Below are 6,000 nucleotides of genomic sequence, written 5' to 3' on the forward strand. Positions count from 1 at the left end.
CACCCAGCAGCCCCAGCGCCCACCACCCAGCTCCCTCACTGCCCACCACCCAGAACCCCAAGTGCCAAGCACACAGCATCCAAACATGCCAGGCATCTTGGCACGCCCAGCATCCACAAAACCCAGCACACAGTCATGACCAGCAACTGAAATGTCCACAGCCAGCAACCCTAGCTCTCAGCAGCCAGCACCCCCAGTGCCCAGCACCCGGTCATGCCAAGCACCTGGACATGCCCAGCACCCAACACCCCAGTGCCCAGCACACAATACACCCAGCTCCCGGTAACCCCAGCACCCAGCAGCAAGACATACCCTGCACCCGCTTATGCATAGTACCCAGTACTCCCATGCCCAGCAACCAGCACCCACAGGACATAGCCCTCAGCACCAGCACCGCCCAGCACGACCTAACCCCATCGCCCAGCACCCCCAGCACACAGCACCCGGCATATAGACATGGCTAGCACACAGACATTCCCACCAGCCAGTACCCCTAGTGCCCAGCACCCCAGGCGCCCTCCATCCATCACCCAGCACCCAGACATGCCCAGCGCTCAGCACCCCGGCTACCCAACAGCCAGGATCAGGAAATGCCCAGCAACAAGCACTCCCATGCCTACCACCGCCAGTGCCCAATAACCACCACACAGACAATGCCCACCAGCCAGCATCCAGAACCCAGCGCCAAGCACTCAGTACACAGGCATGCCCAGCACCCTGATATGCATAGTCCCCAGCACCCCCACTGCCCAGCAGTCCCAGTGCCCAGGACCCATCACTTGGACATGCCCAGCACCCAGAGATGCCCAGCACCCCGCACGCCCAGTGCCTAGAACCCAGTACCCCCAATGACCAGCACCCAGCGCAGCCAGTGCCCAGCACTGCCTGTAGCCAGCATCCACCACCCAGACATGATCATCACCTGCCCATTCCCAGCACCAAATCCTCCCAGTGCCCAGCACAGGGACATGGCGAGCACCCAGATATGCCCAACACCCAGCAACCGCAGCACCCAGACCTGTCCAGAACCCACTACCCTCAGGGCCTAGCGCACAGTACCCCCACGACCCAGCACCGACACATGCCCAGCACCAAGCACTGCCAAAGATCCCAAGGGGTGCTAGGTGTGCTGGATGTTGCGCATTTGCGGTGCTGGAGATGGCTGGGTGCTGGCAGCTGAGAAGGGGCTGTAAAGGGAAGGTGAGCGCCGCGAACATATTTCAGTCCTGGCTAAATGTGTGTGGGAGCTCGCCGGGGCGCTTGTCTGCTTTGCAGTTGGGCTGCGGCAAGGTTGACGGTTGAGTGCTACGGCAAGCGCCTAGCCCCGGTGGTGGTGGGGACCTCAAAGGGCTGCCGGGGCAGGCGAGTGCAGCGAACAACAGCCAATGTCGGTTCCCTCTGTGTTGGAGCGCCATGGGTAGAGGTTTCAGAGCCTGGCTCTGATGAAGGTAAGATGCAGGTGGATGTTTAGGTGGGAGACCAAAGAGAAGGGGGCAGGTGTTGGTGGGGCTGAGGAGGGGCTGCCAAGGGAAGGTGAGGGCCAGCATCAGCCTTGATTCCTGGCTACTTCTGTGCATGAGCTCCATGAGGTTTGTGGGCGCTTCGGAGTTTGGCACTGATGAGGGTAAGGGATATGTCGAGGATAAGTGGGAGAACAGACAGAGAGCCCCGGTGTGTTGGGGTTGCCAAGGGAAGGTGATGTCCAGCATCAACCTTGATTCCTGGCTACCTTAGTGTCAAGCCTCATGTTGAGGGTGGCCGCTTCGGAGCTTTGCCCTGATGAGGGTAAGGGATAAGCTGAGGATAAGTGGGAGAACAGACACAGAGCGCTGGTGTTGGTGGGGCTGAGAAAGGGCTGCCAAGAGATCGGGAGGGCCAGTATCAACCTTCGTTCCTATGTACCTCAGTGCTAAGCCCCATGTGGAGCGTGGTCGCTTCAGAACTTTTCCCTGATGAGGGTCAGGGATATGTCGAGGTTAAATGGGAGAATGATACAGAGCCCCGGTGTTGGTGGGACTGAGAAGGGGCTGCGAAAGACCGTGAGGGCCAGCATCAAGCTTGATTCCTGGGTACTTCTGTGCCTGAGCCCCATGGGGTGTGTGGCCGCTCCACAGCTTGGCTCTGATGAGGGTAAGGGATATGTCGAGGATAATTGGGAGAACAGACACAGAGCCCTGGTGTTGGTGGGGCTGAGAGGGGAAGGTGAGGGCCAGCATCAACCGAGAGTCCTGGCTACCTCCTTGCCAAGCTCTAAGTGGTGCGTGGCTGCTTCGGAGCTTGGCCCTGATGAGGGTTAGGGATATGTCGAGATTAGGTGGGAGAACAGACACAGAGCCCCGGTGTTGGTGGGGCTGCCGAGGGAAGGTGAGGGCCAGCATCATCCTTGAGTCCTGGCTATTTCTTTGCCTGAGCCGGATGAGGTGGGTGGCCGCTTCGGAGCTTGGCTCTGATGAGGGTAAGAGATATGTTGAGGTTAGGTGAGAGAACAGACAGAGAGCCCCCGTGTTGGTGCGGCTGAGAAGGGGCTGCCAAGGGAACGTGAGGGCCAGCATCAACTTTGATTCCTGGTACCTTAGTGCCAAGCCCCATTTGGAGGGTGGGCGCTTCAGCGATTTTCCCTGATGAGGGTAAGGGATATGTCGAGGATAAGTGGGAGAACAGTTACAGAGCCCCGGTGTTGGTGGGGCTGCCAAAGGAACGTGAGGGCCAGCATCAACGTTGATTCCTGGCTACATTAGTGCCAAGCCCCATGTGGAGTGTGGCCGCTTTGGAGCTTTGCCCAGATGACGGTAAGGGATATGTCGAGGATAAGTGGGAGAACAGACACAGAGCCCCGGTATTGGTGGGGTTGCCAAGGGAAGGTGAGGGACAGCATCAGCCCTGATCCCTGGCTACCCCAGTGCCTAAGCCCCATGTGGAGGGTAGCCGCTTTGGAGCTTTGCCCAGATAACGGTAAGGGATATGTCGGGGATAAGTGGGAGAACAGACACAGAGCCCCGGTGTTGGTGCGGTTGACAAGGGAACGTGAAGGGCCAGCATCAACCTTGATTCCTGGCTACGTTAGTGCCAAGCCCGATGTGGAGGGTGGCCGCTTCGCAGCTTTGCCTTGATGAGGTAAAGGGATAGTTTGAGGATAAGAGGGAGAACAGACACAGAGCCCCGGTGTTGGTGGGGCTGTGAAGGGGCTGCAAGAGATCGTGAGGGCCAACATCAACCTTGATTCCTGGCTACTTCTGTGCCTGAGCCCCATGTGGTGGGTGGCCGCTTCGGAGCTTTGCCCAGATGACAGTAAGGGATATGTCAAGGTTAGATGGGAGAACACACACAGAGCCCCGGTGTTGGTGGGGCTGAGAAAGGGCTGCCAAGAGATCGTGAGGACCAGTATCAACCTTATTCCTGGCTACCTCAGTGCCTAAGCCCCATGTGGAGCGTGGTCTCTTCGGAGCTTGGCTCCGATGAGGGTAAGGGATAGGTTGATGTTAGGTGCGAGCACAGACACAGAGCCCCGGTATTGGTGGGGCTGCCAAGAGATGTGAGGGCCAATATCAACCTTGATTCCTGGGTACTTCTGTGCCTGAGCCCCGTGGGGTGTGTGGCCGCTCGGCAGCTTGGCTCTGATGAGGGTAAGGGATAGGCTGAGGATAAGTGGGAGAACAGACAGAGAGCCCCGGTGTTGGTGGGGCTGAGAGGGGAAGGTGTGGGAGAGCATCAGCCTTGATTCGTGGCTACGTCAGTGCTTAAGCCCCATGTGGTGGGTGGCCGCTTCGGAGCTTTTCCCTGATGAGGTAAGGGATATGTCGAGGCTAAGTGGGAGAATGGACACAGAGCCCCGGTGTTGGTGGGGCTGAGAAGGCGCTGCCAAAGATCGTGAGGGCCAGCATCAAGCTTGATTCCTGGGTAACTCTGTGCCCGAGCCCCGTGGGGTGTGTGGCCACTCCGCAGCTTGGTTCTCATGAGGGTAAGGGATATGTCGAGGATAAGTGGGAGAACAGTTACAGAGCTCTGGTGTTGGTGGGTCTGAGAAGGGGCTGCCAAAGGAACGTGAGGGCCAGCATCAACGTTGATTCCTGGCTACATTAGTGCCAAGTCCCATGTGGAGGGTGGCCGCTTTGGAGCTTTGCCCAGATGACAGTAAGGGATATGTCAAGGATAAGTGGGAGAACAGACACAGAGCCCCCGTGTTGGTGGGGTTGCCAAGGGAAGGTGAGGGCCAGCATCAGCCTTGATCCCTAGCTACCCCAGTGCCTAAGCCCCATGTGGAGGGGGGTCGGTTCGGAGCTTGGCTCCGATGAGGGTAAAGGATAGGCTGATGTTAGGAGCGAGCAGAGACAAGGTCCCCGGTGTTGGTGGGGCTGCCAAAGATCGTGAGGGCCAGCATCAAGCTTGATTCCTGGGTAACTCTGTGCCTGAGCCCCGTGGGGTGTGTGGCGGCTCGGCAGCTTGGCTCTGATGAGGGTAAGGGATAGGCTGAGGATAAGTGGGAGAACAGACAGAGAGGCCCGGTGTTGGTGGGTCTGAGAAGGGGCTGCCAAAGGAACGTGAGGGCCAGCATCAGCCTTGATTCCTGGCTACATTTGTGCCAAGCCCCATGTGGAGGTTGGCCGCTTCGGAGCTTGTCTCTGATGAGGGTACAGGATATGTTGAGGATAAGCGGGAGAACAGACACAGAGCCCAGGTGTTGGTGCGGTTGACAAGGGAACGTGAAGGGCCAGCATCAACCTTGATTCCTGGCTACGTTAGTGCCAAGCTCGATGTGGAGGCTGGCTGCTTCGGAGCTTTGCCCTGATGAGGTTAAGGGATAGGCTGAGGATAAGTGGGAGAACAGACACAGAGCCCCGGTGTTGGTGGGGCTGTGAAGGGGCTTCCAAGAGATCGGGAGGGCCAGCATTAGCCTTGATTCCTGGCTATCTCAGTGTCTAAGCCCCATGTGGTCGCTTCAGAGCGTGCCTCCGATGAGGGTAAGGGATAGTTTGATCTTAGGTGCCAGCAGAGACACAGAGCCCCCGTGTTGGTGGGGCTGAGAGGGGAAGGTGAGGGCCAGCATCAGTCGAAAATCGTGGCTACCTCGTTGCCAAGCTCTAAGTGGTGCGTGGCCGCTACGGAGCTTGGCCCTGATGAGGGTAAGGAATATGTCGAGGATAAGTGGGAGAGCAGACACGGGGCCCCGGTGTTGGTGGGGCTGCCGAGGGAAGGTGAGGGCCAGCATCATCCTTGAGTCCTGGCTATTTCTGTGCCTGAGCCGGAGGAGGTAGGTGGCCGCTTCGGAGCTTGGCTCTGATGAGGGTAAGGGATTGTTTGAGGTTCTGCGTAGATAACGATTCCCTTCTGCATTAGATAACACCACCCACCACATGGACTCCAAACGAGGAGTAGCCCCTTCCCGGTCCCACTACCCCCTCCCTTAGTCTCAAACCAAAATATCAGCCTTTGCCTTACCATCTCTCGAGCCCAGTTCCTAAACGGCTTCCCACCAGAGGGCGATCCAACACAGAAAAACCAGGATTGAAAGCTGTTTCTGGCTCTTGCCTTTCGTGGCAGCCCTTTCCGAGGGAGCTGCTCTCGCTCTACCACCCAACCAGCAACCTTACCACAGCCCAACTGCAAAGCAGTCGATCCCCTCTTCGGGCTCCCATAAACTAACAGGCAGGACTGAAAGATGTTGGTGGTTCTCACCTTCCCTTGATAGACCCTTCTCAGCTGCCCAACACCCAGCCAGCTCCAGCACCCCAAATGTGCCATATCCACCACACCTAGCACCCCTTGCTACACATTGGTGGTGCTTGGTGCTGGGCATGTTCCGTTGCTGAGTGGTGGGGGTGCTGGGTGGTGGGCACTGCGGGGACTGGCTTCTTTTCATATCCTCGTGGTGGGGATGCTGGGTGCTGCGTGCTGGGCACCAGGGCTGCTGGGTGCTGGGCATGTCCAGGGGCTGTGTGTTGGCGGTGGGTGTGCTAGGTTGTGCGCATGTCCGGGAATGAGTGCTGGGCCATGGGGGTGCTG

Source organism: Calonectris borealis, chromosome 24 (assembly GCF_964195595.1).
Source record: "Calonectris borealis chromosome 24, bCalBor7.hap1.2, whole genome shotgun sequence".
Classification (NCBI taxonomy): domain Eukaryota; kingdom Metazoa; phylum Chordata; class Aves; order Procellariiformes; family Procellariidae; genus Calonectris; species Calonectris borealis.